Genomic DNA, 15,469 nt, shown 5'->3' with positions numbered 1-15,469 from the left:
CAGGAGTATAATGTGTTATCAATATCAGACTAAGGAACACACTAGGTGGTAGAACACTTTAAAATCTCACATCAGATGATAAACACTCACAACTGTACATCTGTAACTTAACAAATACAGTCTATAGATTTACAGTGTATACATATAAATAATTCCTGATTTCATTTTTGATTGGATACATCTTGATATATATTTTACCTCATTTGCATATCCAGGTTGATCTTTAGATGAATTCGATAGAAAGAAGAACGATGTCTTAAGGATCATAATACAAACATGAAAAGTATCAAGAAATGTATTCACTAAGTAAAACATAGAATTCATGACATCCTCTTGACTATACTCAATCTTGACCTGTATCAATGTTTTATGTAGAGAATAAATTCAAGTAATAAAAAATTGCATTGTGTCATATCCCATGAAATTAACATTAACTTGACATACCAATGAAATAAGATTTTCCACAATTTTATTTTCATTTTTTCTCTCTGAGATATTGAATAATCTCTTGATTCTTGATTTTAAAGTCAAATCAGCAGAGAAATGAAAAGAAAGGTTATAGCCACTAAACCACAATTCACCAACTTGTTTATTGGCAGACACTTACTTTTCCATTAAATCAATTCAAAGTGAATAATTGAGATCTATTTTCTGAAAGAAGATAAAAATGTTAATGTGTAAAAGTAAATCAACATTTTATAAGTAGCCATATCAAATTTTATACCTGTTTTTGCTCTGACTTTGAAACCCTATCCAGCAGATTCCCTTACAAAAAAAATATAAATCAAACTCGGTTTCTGAAACCCCTCAGTTTAATTTAATAACAGAAAAGCCATACAGATATTATGAATTGGTTTCTACCAGCCAATCTCCATACATTACACATTGCTTCTCCACTAGTACTGTAACTGTCCCAAAATCAGGATATTCAGAAATCTGTATCTCCCAGCTGGGCATATAAAGTAATATTATTTCCAATTTGCTTGCTATCAGAATGTAAGCATGTATGCCGTATGAAGTAGAGAGTATTGAGCCATATAAAGAGATAGACAAATGGATGATTTTTAACGGAGTGTAATCATAGAGAGAGCATTAGAGCCTACCTGTGTTGGGTGTACATATATACTACAGTACTGTTAGTGTACAGACCACAACAAACCATCAAGCTGAGTACATACTGAGAGGGGTAACGCATTACTCTGTTCTGTACAACTGGACACAAGAGGAGGTTCTCAGGTAAACTTCTAATATATGTCTTTTTAATTGTGTACAACTTTAAAGATTTGACTTAACTTTTTGTAGTATCACCACATGATATTTCAGTGTAAATCTAAAATTATTGATTTATTACTTCATACTGATAAGAAATAAAAGGTTAAACTGATCTATCATAATACAAATTATCATATTTATGTTTTTAATTAAGTACAAGTTTTACACTGACCAATCATAATACTATTTGTAATATTCATGTTTTTATTAATTTTAAGTTTTAACTGTAGATTAAACTCACAAACTTGTTGTTGCATCATTCTAAATCTAATGATTTATCAGTTAGTTCATAATACAGATCAAAAATTACAATTTGAAGCTGTTATACATAATGTTGGTATTATATTATAATCGTCAGCTTGCTGACTTACAAAATGGAAGTGAATGAAAAAAGGTTCTTTTTTTTCCTTAACATTATAGTATACATTTGTGAAGTTCTCAACAATTTTTTTAAGATATTTATTATGGACTAATAGTGTTAATTCTGTATATCTTTGAATGCCCAAATATCAAATCACAAAAATTATTGCATTAAAACATTAGGTCATGTTTTATCAAGACTTTTATTTCACCTTATAACATCTAGTGAACTTCTAGCTAAATATTTTGCAAGTCATACACAGTTGTCTCCCTTCTAACAAGAAATTCAATTTGTAGAGTTATCTCCCTTCCTCCTAAGTTGAATTCAAGACTACCAATTTCTATTATTTGTTTTTAAATATCAGAAGCACCTGTTCTTGTAATATAAATATTCTTAGTTAATGTTGAAAATGACGATTTGTCAAAATATCTAGACCTCCAGTGCCTGATCTCAGATCTAGAAAGCCTAAAGTGTGTAGGGTGACCCAGAGAAGGGTCAGAGGTCATTTTAGAGTGAGAGGTGGAAGTTGTCTATCTGTAGGATTTAATAATATTGTAAGTTTACTATGTATCTTTTGGGACGGATACAATGTACATAAAATCATCAAATGTATAAAATCTTTATGTTGTTAAAGAATGACATCAGTGCCTCACTTGACACACAAATGTCTCAGTTCAGTTATTTCTCAGGTATTGCAGAGTTGTTCCTCTTTAAACATACACTAACAGGCTTACAACCAGTACTGTTGATGTATCAATAGTTAATCTAAACTTATAAATAAAACAAATGATGGTATAGTGGCTTTGTAACAAAATCAAAAAAATTCTGTAGGCAATAAATCTGGGCCTTGTAGAAAAGAAAATCAGAGAGCCTGTCAATAATTTTAGGAGCTGGTTCCTGGTCCCCAGTCATACATGAATGTGTTAAGAGTTACTTCCCTTTCAACATACACTAAATTATGAAAGTATTACACTTTCCATGTGTTACAGAGTTATGTCCCTTTAACTATCTGCTGTGTTATGATAAGACATTGGAGAGCTTGGTTGTTTATTTGTATTTTTTCTTCACTCTCTACTTGAGAACTTAATCCTCTTAACCTAAAAATGACACACAGAAAAAAACACCAAGTGTTGGCCGGCTCAAAAACCAAGTGGTTTTCTGTCTCCTCAAAGCCAAAGGAGTAGACCATTTACTTCAGATGTATAGTAGAGGGTCTTCATGGGGTGATATGTATGACAAAGATCATTATCATTGCTAAGGGTCTATATGGGGGTACCATGAAAACAGAAAAGGCTTGTGTAGAAGCTATATTATCCAGTCATGATAGCTTATGGTGTTGTACTTGTAGGTAAAAAGATCCTTAAAAGGTTATTCAGCTAATTAAAGTATATGTACGGTAATAAGACCTTGTGTGGAAGCTATATTATCAGTCATGATAGCTTATGGTGTTGTACTTGTAGGTAAAATGATCCTTAAAAGGTTATTCAGCTAATTAAAGTATATGTACGGTAATAAGACCTTGTGTGGAAGCTATACATGCATATTGTTCAGTTAAGACAGGCAATGGAGCTTTAGTATAGCACATACTTCTTATTAAAGCTTACTTGGTTAATAAATGGTACATTGATCTGGAGATTTACAGCTCAATCTGAAATTCAATTTCCACTTTGTCTCATATTCGTTCTGAAACAAAATCTCACCAGAAAAAGAAGTCAGTCTGCACATTACATGTTATTATACAGTGAATCACTTGGTTAATCAGACTTTCAACTACAACGATGATGATATTGCAGATAATGTCTAGATAAGGAGGAGGATGACAAGATGATGATGATGATGAATCTATATGCAATAAGAACTCCATCTTCCAATTTGAATATTTCATTAACTCCCTTTCCCCACTAGAGCCTCCCACCATTTACATCCAACACTGACCAGCTTCTCTCCGATTCTGATCAGAAAACTGTCAGCATGATGATTTTGTATAATGATGACGATAGCTAACAAGAGGCTCAGAGGGCCTGTATCGCTCACCTGGTGTTTTTTTAGTAATTATCACAAGACTCTGACAATTAGAAAAATAAGCAAAATTGACTCCCAAAGTTTAATTTTGAATCACAACCATACAATGATGCTATTGATACCATACAAATATGCTATCCAATACATTGGTTCTGAGACAAAGTAATTTATATGAAAATATTAGCCTAATTGACCTTTTTGACCCCGCATCTATTGCCGTCTAAGGCCCGGGGGGTCAGCCCTATCATTTGTACAATTTCAAATCCCAACCCTATAAGGATGCTACCATTGCATTATGCGTGCTCTTCCATGCTTAGTTGCAGAGAAGAAGTCGTTTATATGGAAATAGCTAAATTGACCCCTTTTGACCCCACCCTTCAGGCCCCCGGAGGGGTCAGCCTCATCATTTGCAAACTTTTGAATCCAAACCCTATAAGAATGTAACCATTGCATTATGAGCGTAATCCCATGTTAAGTTGCAGAGAAAAAGTCATTTATATGGAAATTTACCATTTTTGACCCCGCCCCTCAGGCCCCGTGGGGTCAGCCCTATCATTAGCACAATTTGGAATCCCCACCATATAAGGATGCTACCATTGCATTATGGGTGCTATACCATGCTTAGTTGCAGAGAGTGTCATTTTTATGGAAATAGCCCAATTGACCCCTTTTGACCCCTCCCCTCAGGCCCCCGGGGGGTCAGCCCTATCATTTGCACAATTTTGAATCCCCACCCTATAAGGATGCTACCATTGCATTATGGGTGCTATCCCATGCTTGGTTTCAGAGAAGAAGTCGTTTATATGGAAATAGCCAAATTGACCCCTTTTGACCCCGCCCCTCAGGCCCCCCGGGGGTCAGCCCCATCATTTGTACAATTTTGAATCCCCACCCTATAATTATACTACCATTGCATTCTGAGTGCTATCTCATGCATAGTTTCAGAGAAGAAGTCGTTTATATGGAAATAGCCAAATTGACCCCTTTTGACCCCGCCCCTCAGGCCCCCAGGGGGTCAGCCCCATCATTTGTACAATTTTGAATCCCCACCCTATAAGGATGCTACCATAGCATTATGGGTGCTATCCCATGCTTGGTTTCAGAGAAGAAGTCGTTTATATGGAAATAGCCAAATTGACCCCTTTTGGCCCCACCCCTCAGGCCCCTGGGGGGTTAGCCCCATCATTTGTACAATTTATAGTTAGTAGCCCATAAGGATGCTACCAGTCAAATTTTGTTAAAATCCGACCAGCAGTTATGGAGAAGAAGTCGATTGTTGACGGACGCCGGACGCTGCGGTATCCCATAAAGCTATTACGTTGGTATGAAAGGAAATATTTTCAAAATGAATGAGTACTGTAACAGGCACATTTCTCAACATGTTAAGGGAGGATATTGTAAGAGTTAACTATATAGGCCTGGTAATCTTTAAGTAGGTAATGGAATGAGGAAGGCCACATACATTTGTATATAGTTGATCGATACTTTGACGTAATCTTTAGTATTGACCACTTTAAAATAAGTGCATGTGCATAGAAAGTACCCGTATTTACATAGTGCAGTCATCACTATTGACAGAATATCTTGTCTAGGCTCATATACATCAATTTAGATAATGGTAAAGCTCTTAGAAACTTATATTATTACTCAATGTTTTCATGGTCTGAAGTATCCCATGCAATGGTCTACATAAAATATTTCTTACCCTGCACTCAGTGAAACACAGTAGTAATTCAAAACAAGAAATCTAACCGCTAACGTTTCATTGTTAACAAACCAATAATTTCATTGTTATCTAGGAAATATGTATTCATCACAGACAATGAATGGCACAATTCCATTCAGGAATAAGAATATTAAAAGAAGGGGAAATTATTCAAAACACATTGCAAGCGAATTGGACAGAGAAAATTTCTGTGCTTCAAAATCAATATCTCCTCATTAAGTACAAATCACAGTCATCCCTCATCCATGGCCAGTAGACGGGGATATTGAAGAACTATATTATATTCTAGATCTTTCTGGAGAATCCTTCTGAATCTCACCAACAAGATAAAGGATTGGACCTACTTATCTTTATAAGATTGCTATCAATGACTCAACATTTTCTTCTATTTCTTTTTTTTTTCCCAATCAGTTCACCCATTTGAGGCCCCTTAGATGTATAATACAGATTGTTTACTATATAATGGCAAACTGCTGCATGTCTACAACTGAACTTTGTCTCAGATGCAGGATCAATCAAGGGCTCCCAAGGGATATTATTATAATCATGGCATCAAATCTGATATCTCACCCTATCAGCAGATACTGTTGCATGTCACTGGGTTATAAGATATATCATCAAGAAATAAGAAAACTAGATATATTTTCTCATGTAGACTTTTATTTTATGAGGATGTCTTGAGAGAGTGACATATAAAAAATGTATGAAACATTAACCCAATACTGGTAAGAAGTCTGTTTCCTTTCTTCAGTATGAAGTATCTAGCTATAGCTACTGTCTCACATTTGGCCTTTAACGAAAATCAACCCAATGATTAAAAAACAATGCATTAGTTTAGTGTTCTTATCATGTAAATATGTAGTTCCAGCTAGTAACAGTGAGTTTGACCCTAGAAACAAAATCACCTGTCATGACAGTCAGACATTGGACTATAAAAGGTAGAGTGCCACAATATAGCTATCTCTTGGAATTTTTAGTTAATATTTGAACCAGTATGTGAGCTAGACTGGCTCTAGTATTCCAAATCAACAATACATGTATTTTTTCTCTCTGAATACCCCTTAGGCTTGCTCTCTCAAATAAAAGTCAAGGACCTATACATCTTGTGTCAACGGATCCTGGAGTTCCTACACTTTATAACTCTGCCCTGCTATCGGACACGCTCCTTAATACATCCTTAGCTACTTCAGTAAGCGATTCCAACCTGTAGATTTGTAAATACTGTGTCTGGCCTCTTTGGAGTCAGATGTACTGGTATAATACTATAAGTATATTTTTTTAGTTTTTTTCCCCAGAACTTTCTTACAGTTCTGGTTCGGGCATGAATAACACTAACTTTATGCATACATCATCTTCTCATGGTTAAGGCATAAAATCTCATTTCATTAATTATAGCTTGTTGTATTGCTACGCTCAGTGCAGTACGTGTTATCTTGAAGAAGGGTCTTCATTGGAGAAGATATTGACAGCTTACATTAATGAAACTACTAATCAAATATAAAAACCAGGCTTTATAGATAGAGGATCATTTCAGTAAGATCACTCTTTATCTGGAATGGAAAGTTACTACTTTACAAAGAACAAAGCATCTTATCAATCTTGGAAAGTTACTACTTTACAAAGAACAAAGCATCTATTCACTTATCTGGAATGGAAAGTTACTACTTTACAAAGAACAAAGCATCTTATCAATCTGATACAATTTACAATCCACTTCTTCATATTCAATGTGTAGCAGGATTGGACTGGGTTGATCATCGGTGACCAGGTAGCTCAGTGGTAGAGTATTAGGCTAGGGTTCAAATGTCCCGGGTTCTAATCTTGGTCTGGCCCCTACATTTTTTCCTCTCCTGTTAAAAACTTGACGCACAATTAAAATATGCACAGTGGTTGTATAAGGGTTTCGTATGTCTTTGAAAAGACTTTGAAAAGGGAGGGAGGAGTGTAGTGAAATTGAACTGGGTTGATTATACAGCTTTGAATTCCTGTCTGGCTGTTGCATGTAGTGAAATTGAACTGGGTTGATTATACAGCTTTGAATTCCTGTCTGGCTGTTGCATTTTCTCCTCACATGTTACAAATGTATCAAGTACATATTATGTTAAATTTTAAAAATTATACTCTTTTCACTACCCTGTAAATGCCACAGTGTATTGTAGAGATTGTATAACTTGCCACTACCTCAGTATTACTGTGTGTAGCCCAGTCAGACACTCGTGTAAACATGTAAGCTAACACTGAACATTTCAATTTAACTTTGTTCACAAATTCCTTTCTTCAAATATCTCCATCTCATGTTTCTTAGCATCTTCATGGTTGGTTTGTAATCAATCAAGTTTGCCAATTCAAGGGGATAACATTTGATAAAACAACAGCCGTCCAACAATGGAAGGTGAGCTTGACACATGGCCAACCTGCCTGAAAAATTATCACTGAAAGGTCAAAGGTCATACCACCTCTATAGGGTAAGGGGGTATAAAGGATTACTTCAGCAGAAGTTTACAAACTAACAGAGCAGAGTAGTATGTATACTTTCCTGGAAGCTATACGGGTAAACCATTTTGAATAATTCTCAAAGAATTCCTTTATATTCTACTAGAGTGGGAGATTGATTGGGTAGATCATTGTTGACAAGGCGTAAAGCATCTGGCTAGGGTTTTAGCTTCAGGCTGGCCTCTGCAGAAAAATGTCTACGAGACAGTAAAGCACCCCCCCCCCCCCCCCCCCCCAAATCTCAACCCTCTGCATTTTGTGCAATGTGTGGCAGGTGATGCTTGCTTGTGTTTTTTGGGAGACTGCAGTATATCTATGTTGTGTTCCCCTGTAATGGTGATACAGTGGAACACAGGATGGGACATGAGAAACACCATATACCCCCACACCGGGAGAACATAAAGATGGGTCAGAAGCTTAAGGGAGACTCCATGCAAAGGGAGACTTTAAACCATGTTTACAAGTTAAACCATTCCTCAAGTATTACCTCCATGTGTGCTAGTATCCAGACCAATGATAAAGATTATCATTTTTCATCAATCTGATCTATATATGTGGTGCAGGCACAGACAGACATCATACATGCATGTACAGTCAACTAATATCGGAAAGACATTTGTAAAAGGAGAGGGTTGAATCGGTGTGGTTTGTACATCTTGTTAAATATGGTCTCTGTCACTCAGATGATGTAGCATGCTTATGTGGCTCAGTCATCAGTAATGCCATAGTTTTTCACAACAGAGACCTGGGTTTGATTCCTGGTCAGGGCACTCAACAGGAATCATTTGTGTATTTTGTTTGTTCTTTCTACAAATTCATGGTTGAGAAACTACTAAATTCATGCAGATTACTTAACACAGCAGTTTTTATAAACAATTTTATGAAATAATGAATTTACTGAACATCATATCCATGTGTTTAGGTCATCATATCTCAGTCTTATACAGATACTGAATTACTCCTAAAGATAAGACACTTATTGGACTATGTATATACTAACAGATATAACTGATTGAAGCCCCACCAACATTGTAAGCCTCCTGCTGATCTTAGTCCTACTAACTAGTACTTTATCAGTAATCTATACACACTGAAGTCTACAAAACACCCCATAAAACAGACACCTCCATTCACAATGTCAAAGTCTAACCATCAAGTCAACAGACGTCAAAGATTTTATTGTCAAAATGTCAATCTTAATAACCTTTCCTTGGTTTCACTTTCCTGCAACACAAGAAATGTGAGAAACTTTTTTTTCTAGGGGAGAGGTTAAGAAGGTATTATATGTCTGTAGACAGCTCAATCAGTAGCAATACAATATTGTGATCACTAGTTGTCATGTGTTGATTGTGGACTCTCTATATATGTGACTTGTAATTTTCTCCAAATTATATCTAATTTTGTTTTAAGACATATATAAGATACGTATGTATTTGCTGAACTCAGTCAGGTTTTTTGGTTTTTCTGCCCTGAAAAGGATTTGAAAGTAAAGTCAGTTTCCCAGCAGTCAAGGATATATATATACTCTACATATACTACAGATAGCCTACTCCAACCAAGTAAAGTATTGTATTTAATACCCCTGGCTGGCAAAAGTGCCAAATATCATGCAACATTTCTTCTTTAAAAATTAGTGTGTCTGCAGTATTGAAAAATAAAAATATATAATTGTTTCTGGGTCTTTCATTTTTCAGAAATTTAAGCATATTTATCTGACGTCATACAGTTTCTGATTCAGTCATTTGTCCTTCCTTTAACCTTAAGATAAAATGATATTATGAAAGAATGTCGCATAAATGTTTGACAACGCCAAATGCTTCGGTAGCTTGAAGTCACTACCACAAAGTAATTCTACTCTGTTATTCTACACATTATCAGCTTATGTGGTATGCAGTAAGCATAAAAATATAAAAAAAAGAATACATGTTCACCCCTGATACTCCCTCTTAACATCTGTGGTTTTATCTCGGATCAAAGAGAAGGCAGGGTCCACTTCTGTTATATGGGTAGTGATTTGTCTATCTGATAAGACGAGCTGCATATTTCTGCTTTCTGATCAAATATTTTGTAAACGATAATATCCTACAGTACATCAATTTCGCTTTTTATTTCTTTTTGCTATTTTGGAAAGATAAGTTTTGAAGCTATATTTCCAGTCAGAAACAAGCTGTTTTAGCTGCTAAAAAGGTCAATGTTCACAGAAAGATACAAAATGTATCCAAGATTTATTATACTCTAATAAATAAGATTATTTATTTAGGCTTCACTTTTCAAATGAAATAAACAAAAGTACCAGAATTTGAATCCTTTATATATAGCTTTTCCATGATTTTGTTGTAGTGTAGATTTTACATGTTTTTGCTGTAGTGTAGATTTTACATGTTTTTGCTGTAGTGTAGATTTTACATGTTTTTGCTGTAGTGTAGATTTTACATGTTTTTGCTGTAGTGTAGATTTTACATGTTTTTGTTGTAGTGTAGATTTTACATGTTTTTGTTGTAGTGTAGATTTTACATGTTTTTGTTGTAGTGTAGATTTTACATGTTTTTGCTGTAGTGTAGATTTTACATGTTTTTGTTGTAGTGTAGATTTTACATGTTTTTGCTGTAGTGTAGATTTTACATGTTTTTGCTGTAGTGTAGATTTTACATGTTTTTGCTGTAGTGTAGATTTTACATGTTTTTTGCTGTAGTGTAGATTTTACATGTTTTTGCTGTAGTGTAGATTTTACATGTTTTTGCTGTAGTGTAGATTTTACATGTTTTTGTTGTAGTGTAGATTTTACATGTTTTTGCTGTAGTGTAGATTTTACATGTTTTTGTTGTAGTGTAGATTTTACATGTTTTTGCTGTAGTGTAGATTTTACATGTTTTTGCTGTAGTGTAGATTTTACATGTTTTTGTTGTAGTGTAGATTTTACATGTTTTTGTTGTAGTGTAGATTTTACATGTTTTTGTTGTAGTGTAGATTTTACATGTTTTTGCTGTAGTGTAGATTTTACATGTTTTTGCTGTAGTGTAGATTTTACATGTTTTTGCTGTAGTGTAGATTTTACATGTTTTTGCTGTAGTGTAGATTTTACATGTTTTTGCTGTAGTGTAGATTTTACATGTTTTTGCTGTAGTGTAGATTTTACATGTTTTTGCTGTAGTGTAGATTTTACATGTTTTTGCTGTAGTGTAGATTTTACATGTTTTTGTGTAGTGTGATTTTACATGTTTTTGCTGTAGTGTAGATTTTACATGTTTTTGCTGTAGTGTAGATTTTTATGTTTTTGCTGTAGTGTAGATTTTACATGTTTTTGCTGTAGATTGTTTTTTGATTTTACATGTTTTTGCTGTAGTGTAGATTTTACATGTTTTTGCTGTAGTGTAGATTTTACATGTTTTTTGTTGTAGTTTTTGTGTAGTGTAGATTTTACATGTTTTTGTTGTAGTGTAGATTTTACATGTTTTTGCTGTAGTGTAGATTTTACATGTTTTTGCTGTAGTGTAGATTTTACATGTTTTTGCTGTAGTGTAGATTTTACATGTTTTTGCTGTAGTGTAGATTTTACATGTTTTTGCTGTAGTGTAGATTTTACATGTTTTTGTTGTAGTGTAGATTTTACATGTTTTTGCTGTAGTGTAGATTTTACATGTTTTTGTTGTAGTGTAGATTTTACATGTTTTTGCTGTAGTGTAGATTTTACATGTTTTTGTTGTAGTGTAGATTTTACATGTTTTTGTTGTAGTGTAGATTTTACATGTTTTTGTTGTAGTGTAGATTTTACATGTTTTTGTTGTAGTGTAGATTTTACATGTTTTTGTTGTAGTGTAGATTTTACATGTTTTTGTTGTAGTGTAGATTTTACATTTTTGTTTTTCTGTTGTAGTGTAGATTTTACATGTTTTTGTTGTAGTGTAGATTTTACATGTTTTTGTTGTAGTGTAGATTTTACATGTTTTTGTTGTAGTGTAGATTTTACATGTTTTTGTTGTAGTGTAGATTTTACATGTTTTTGTTGTAGTGTAGATTTTACATGTTTTTGCTGTAGTGTAGATTTTACATGTTTTTGTTGTAGTGTAGATTTTACATGTTTTTGTTGTAGTGTAGTAGATTTTACATGTTTTTGCTGTAGTGTAGATTTTACATGTTTTTGTGTAGTGTGATTTTACATGTTTTTGTTGTAGTGTAGATTTTACATGTTTTTGTTGTAGTGTAGATTTTACATGTTTTTGCTGTAGTGTAGATTTTACATGTTTTTGCTGTAGTGTAGATTTTACATGTTTTTGCTGTAGTGTAGATTTTACATGTTTTTGCTGTAGTGTAGATTTTACATGTTTTTGTGTAGTGTAGATTTTACATGTTTTTGCTGTAGTGTAGATTTTACATGTTTTTGTGTAGTGTATTTTACATGTTTTTGCTGTAGTGTAGATTTTACATGTTTTTGCTGTAGTGTAGATTTTACATGTTTTTGCTGTAGTGTAGATTTTACATGTTTTTGCTGTAGTGTAGATTTTACATGTTTTTTTGCTGTAGTGTAGATTTTACATGTTTTTGCTGTAGTGTAGATTTTACATGTTTTTGTGTAGTGTAGATTTTACATGTTTTTGTTGTAGTGTAGATTTTACATGTTTTTGTTGTAGTGTAGATTTTACATGTTTTTGCTGTAGTGTAGATTTTACATGTTTTTGTTGTAGTGTAGATTTTACATGTTTTTGCTGTAGTGTAGATTTTACATGTTTTTGTTGTAGTGTAGATTTTACATGTTTTTGTTGTAGTGTAGATTTTACATGTTTTTGTTGTAGTGTAGATGTTTTTTACATGTTTTTGTTGTAGTGTAGATTTTACATGTTTTTGCTGTAGTGTAGATTTTACATGTTTTTGCTGTAGTGTTGATTTTACATGTTTTTGTGTAGTGTTTTTTACATGTTTTTGTGTGTGTATTTACATGTTTTTGTTGTAGTGTAGATTTTACATGTTTTTGTTGTAGTGTAGATTTTACATGTTTTTGTTGTAGTGTAGATTTTACATGTTTTTGCTGTAGTGTAGATTTTACATGTTTTTGTTGTAGTGTAGATTTTACATGTTTGTAGTATTACCGTCCTGAAATGTTGAACTACTTTCTACCTGAATCAGTTGTAGCGTGAGAAATATGGTGTAAAGTATGTCAATGCTGTCTGATCTGGCAAGATTTAGCCCCCAGCAAAAACAGAAATAGTTTTAAAATCTAGTACACTTCTGTTAGCCTACATATATACTACTATATGATATTCTTACCTATTTTTATAGGTGCCCCAATTTGTTTTCCTTTCCTTCTTTTACTTTTGCATTTCAATTATAAGATGATATAATTAGTGACATATAGGCAATAAAATAGGCCTCTATATCTTAGGTAAAACAAGGCAGTATTTACAAACATGCTCATAACAAATCCATGCATGGTTATAATTTTAATATAGTATTTTCATTCCTGAACATCAAGGTTCCTATAAGATGATTACAAGATGTGTATAATGAACTACGTCTATTGTTTAATCAAAGCTGTTCTGTTGGTCACCTAGAAGTTCGTTATTACAACGTTTTAGATATCTAAGTTTGAATACGAGAATTGACTGAGAGCCTATTGTATATAATCATAAAATTTCTTTTCTAATCCTTATTTAGATTGATCAGCTTTTGAAGTTTTTGAATCTATAGATCAATTTTATTGACAGTCAGCAAATGTATTAACAGAAATTAAACCTTGCTTCTATATTGCATGCATCTATGTTACATGCTGATTTTTTTCCATATTTACCGTACACAACGTTAACAGCTGACTGAATCATTGTGTGTAATTCTGTTATTTTTACACTACACCTATGAAGTTCTATTGATGATAATAAACAATTGGTAATATTAAACAATAGGCAGATAGAATAGAGATGTGTAGGTATTTACTAAGACGTATTAGGGGACTGTAATATGCCTTTGTAACAGTCCTTTCAGTCAGTCTTGGGAGCTTAAGTACTGGTACATACATTCTGTACATGTAATTAAAATTAGTTCTTGTCATGATTAAACTCGGATATATCAAACAATTCTCTTTAAATATATTTCAAACAGTTCACTGATACATTGAACATGTTGAGTGTTTATATGTTCTAGATCAGGCTGGCTAACGGATATTCACCCAACAAATGGCTAGTACACCACTTGTAATTTGACAGGAACTGTTTCAGCATAATCATACATGCATCCTACATTTACCAAATCATTTACCATCAAGTAGTATATATATATAAATAACTACCAGGAAATCTATAAGTGCGATGCTCGGTGAGACAATTAATGTACATTTTGTTATGATTTCACATTACAAGTTTCATTACTCGATTACAGTAACAGAGACTGTCATTTGATCTGAAGGTATCTTATTACAACTTAAGTCACTGAAGGATGTACATATATTATAATTATGGCCACATGTATACTATGGTTGTGGGGGAAACCCACATCCTTGGAGAGAAAACAAACAAGCCTCAGGACTTAAATTGTGACCTGAAGGTGGAGGATAATTAGTTGAGAAAAGTCACATTCAAGCACTCCACCATTGAAGTGTCACATAATACACTATTATGTCGTTGTATATTAAAGAATTATCTGCCCCTGCAGGTAGATATTGATTGTAACATTATATAACATGATTTTCACTCACATAATGATTTCAAAATATTAAAATGGGGTTTCGAGATACCAAAACCATGTGGGTAAAGTACATTTTACCGACAATTAGTCCCAATTTCCAGTAATATTGTAACATTACATAAATCACTGTAAAAAGTATGTCACAATGAAAGCAAGGTGGGACTAATTGATGGTAAGTTTACTTTCCCACATTGTCTTGTTATCTCAAAATTGACATATTAAAACCATCCTGAATGGTAGATATCTTTGTAATATGCTAAGATGGAATATGATACTGATAGGCCTATTTCATATTTAATGCAAAGAGTTTTTTCAATAATTCTCACATGGATGGGAATAAGATAGCGTACCTAGGTAACCCATCTTATTTAAGTGCAATGTAGTAGCAATTATATTTCCAGTGTCATCAATTTTGGGGTCTTTGCAATTTCCCCCAAAAAAACATGAATAAGAAATGTATGTGATTACTCCAAATTGTGTGAATTACTGAATAGAAAACATTTACTACTCTTCACTCAATATAAATATAAATTTAAGGGCAATAACTCTGGAAAATTACTAATCTTTTTTTTTGACTGATGATAATTGCTGCTGATGATGATGAATTATATGGACTTACGTTAGGTATACACTTTAAAGTTATTTTGATTATCGTCATTTGAACATCATCATCATCATCAATTAGAATCTCTGACTGGTGAAGGTACTGTAATTTACATATCACAGCCATATGACAAACAACCATGGGTATGGTGTCACCGGTTAAGAAACATAACATATCAACATATCAGTACTCTCAGGGCACCATTATAACTTGATTTTGCAATATAAAATCCATTTCATGTGGTTATGGGCCAACTGTCAAACTGAAAAGTTCATCAAGTACAGTACAGTGGGTACTTATCCTCATTCAGTTTGTCCCA

General features: G+C 33.5%; 1 protein-coding gene and 1 long non-coding RNA gene across 2 annotated transcripts in view; one reads left to right on the top strand and one right to left on the bottom strand.

Moving 5' to 3' along the window:
- Positions 1-15,469, bottom strand: part of LOC138332133 (septin-2B-like) — an 80,397-nt gene that overhangs the window by 64,541 nt on the left and 387 nt on the right. The window lies entirely within an intron of this gene.
- LOC138332135 (uncharacterized) overlaps positions 913-15,469 on the top strand; it is a 16,488-nt gene continuing 1,931 nt past the window's right edge. Inside the window, exon 1 of the long non-coding RNA XR_011209781.1 lies at positions 913-1,236. This is a non-coding gene — a long non-coding RNA (uncharacterized lncRNA). The remainder of the gene's footprint in view (positions 1,237-15,469) is intronic.

The sequence above is a fragment of the Argopecten irradians genome, chromosome 9, assembly GCF_041381155.1.
Source record: "Argopecten irradians isolate NY chromosome 9, Ai_NY, whole genome shotgun sequence".
Lineage (NCBI taxonomy): Eukaryota > Metazoa > Mollusca > Bivalvia > Pectinida > Pectinidae > Argopecten > Argopecten irradians.
This window is presented reverse-complemented; position numbering and strand designations above follow the sequence as displayed.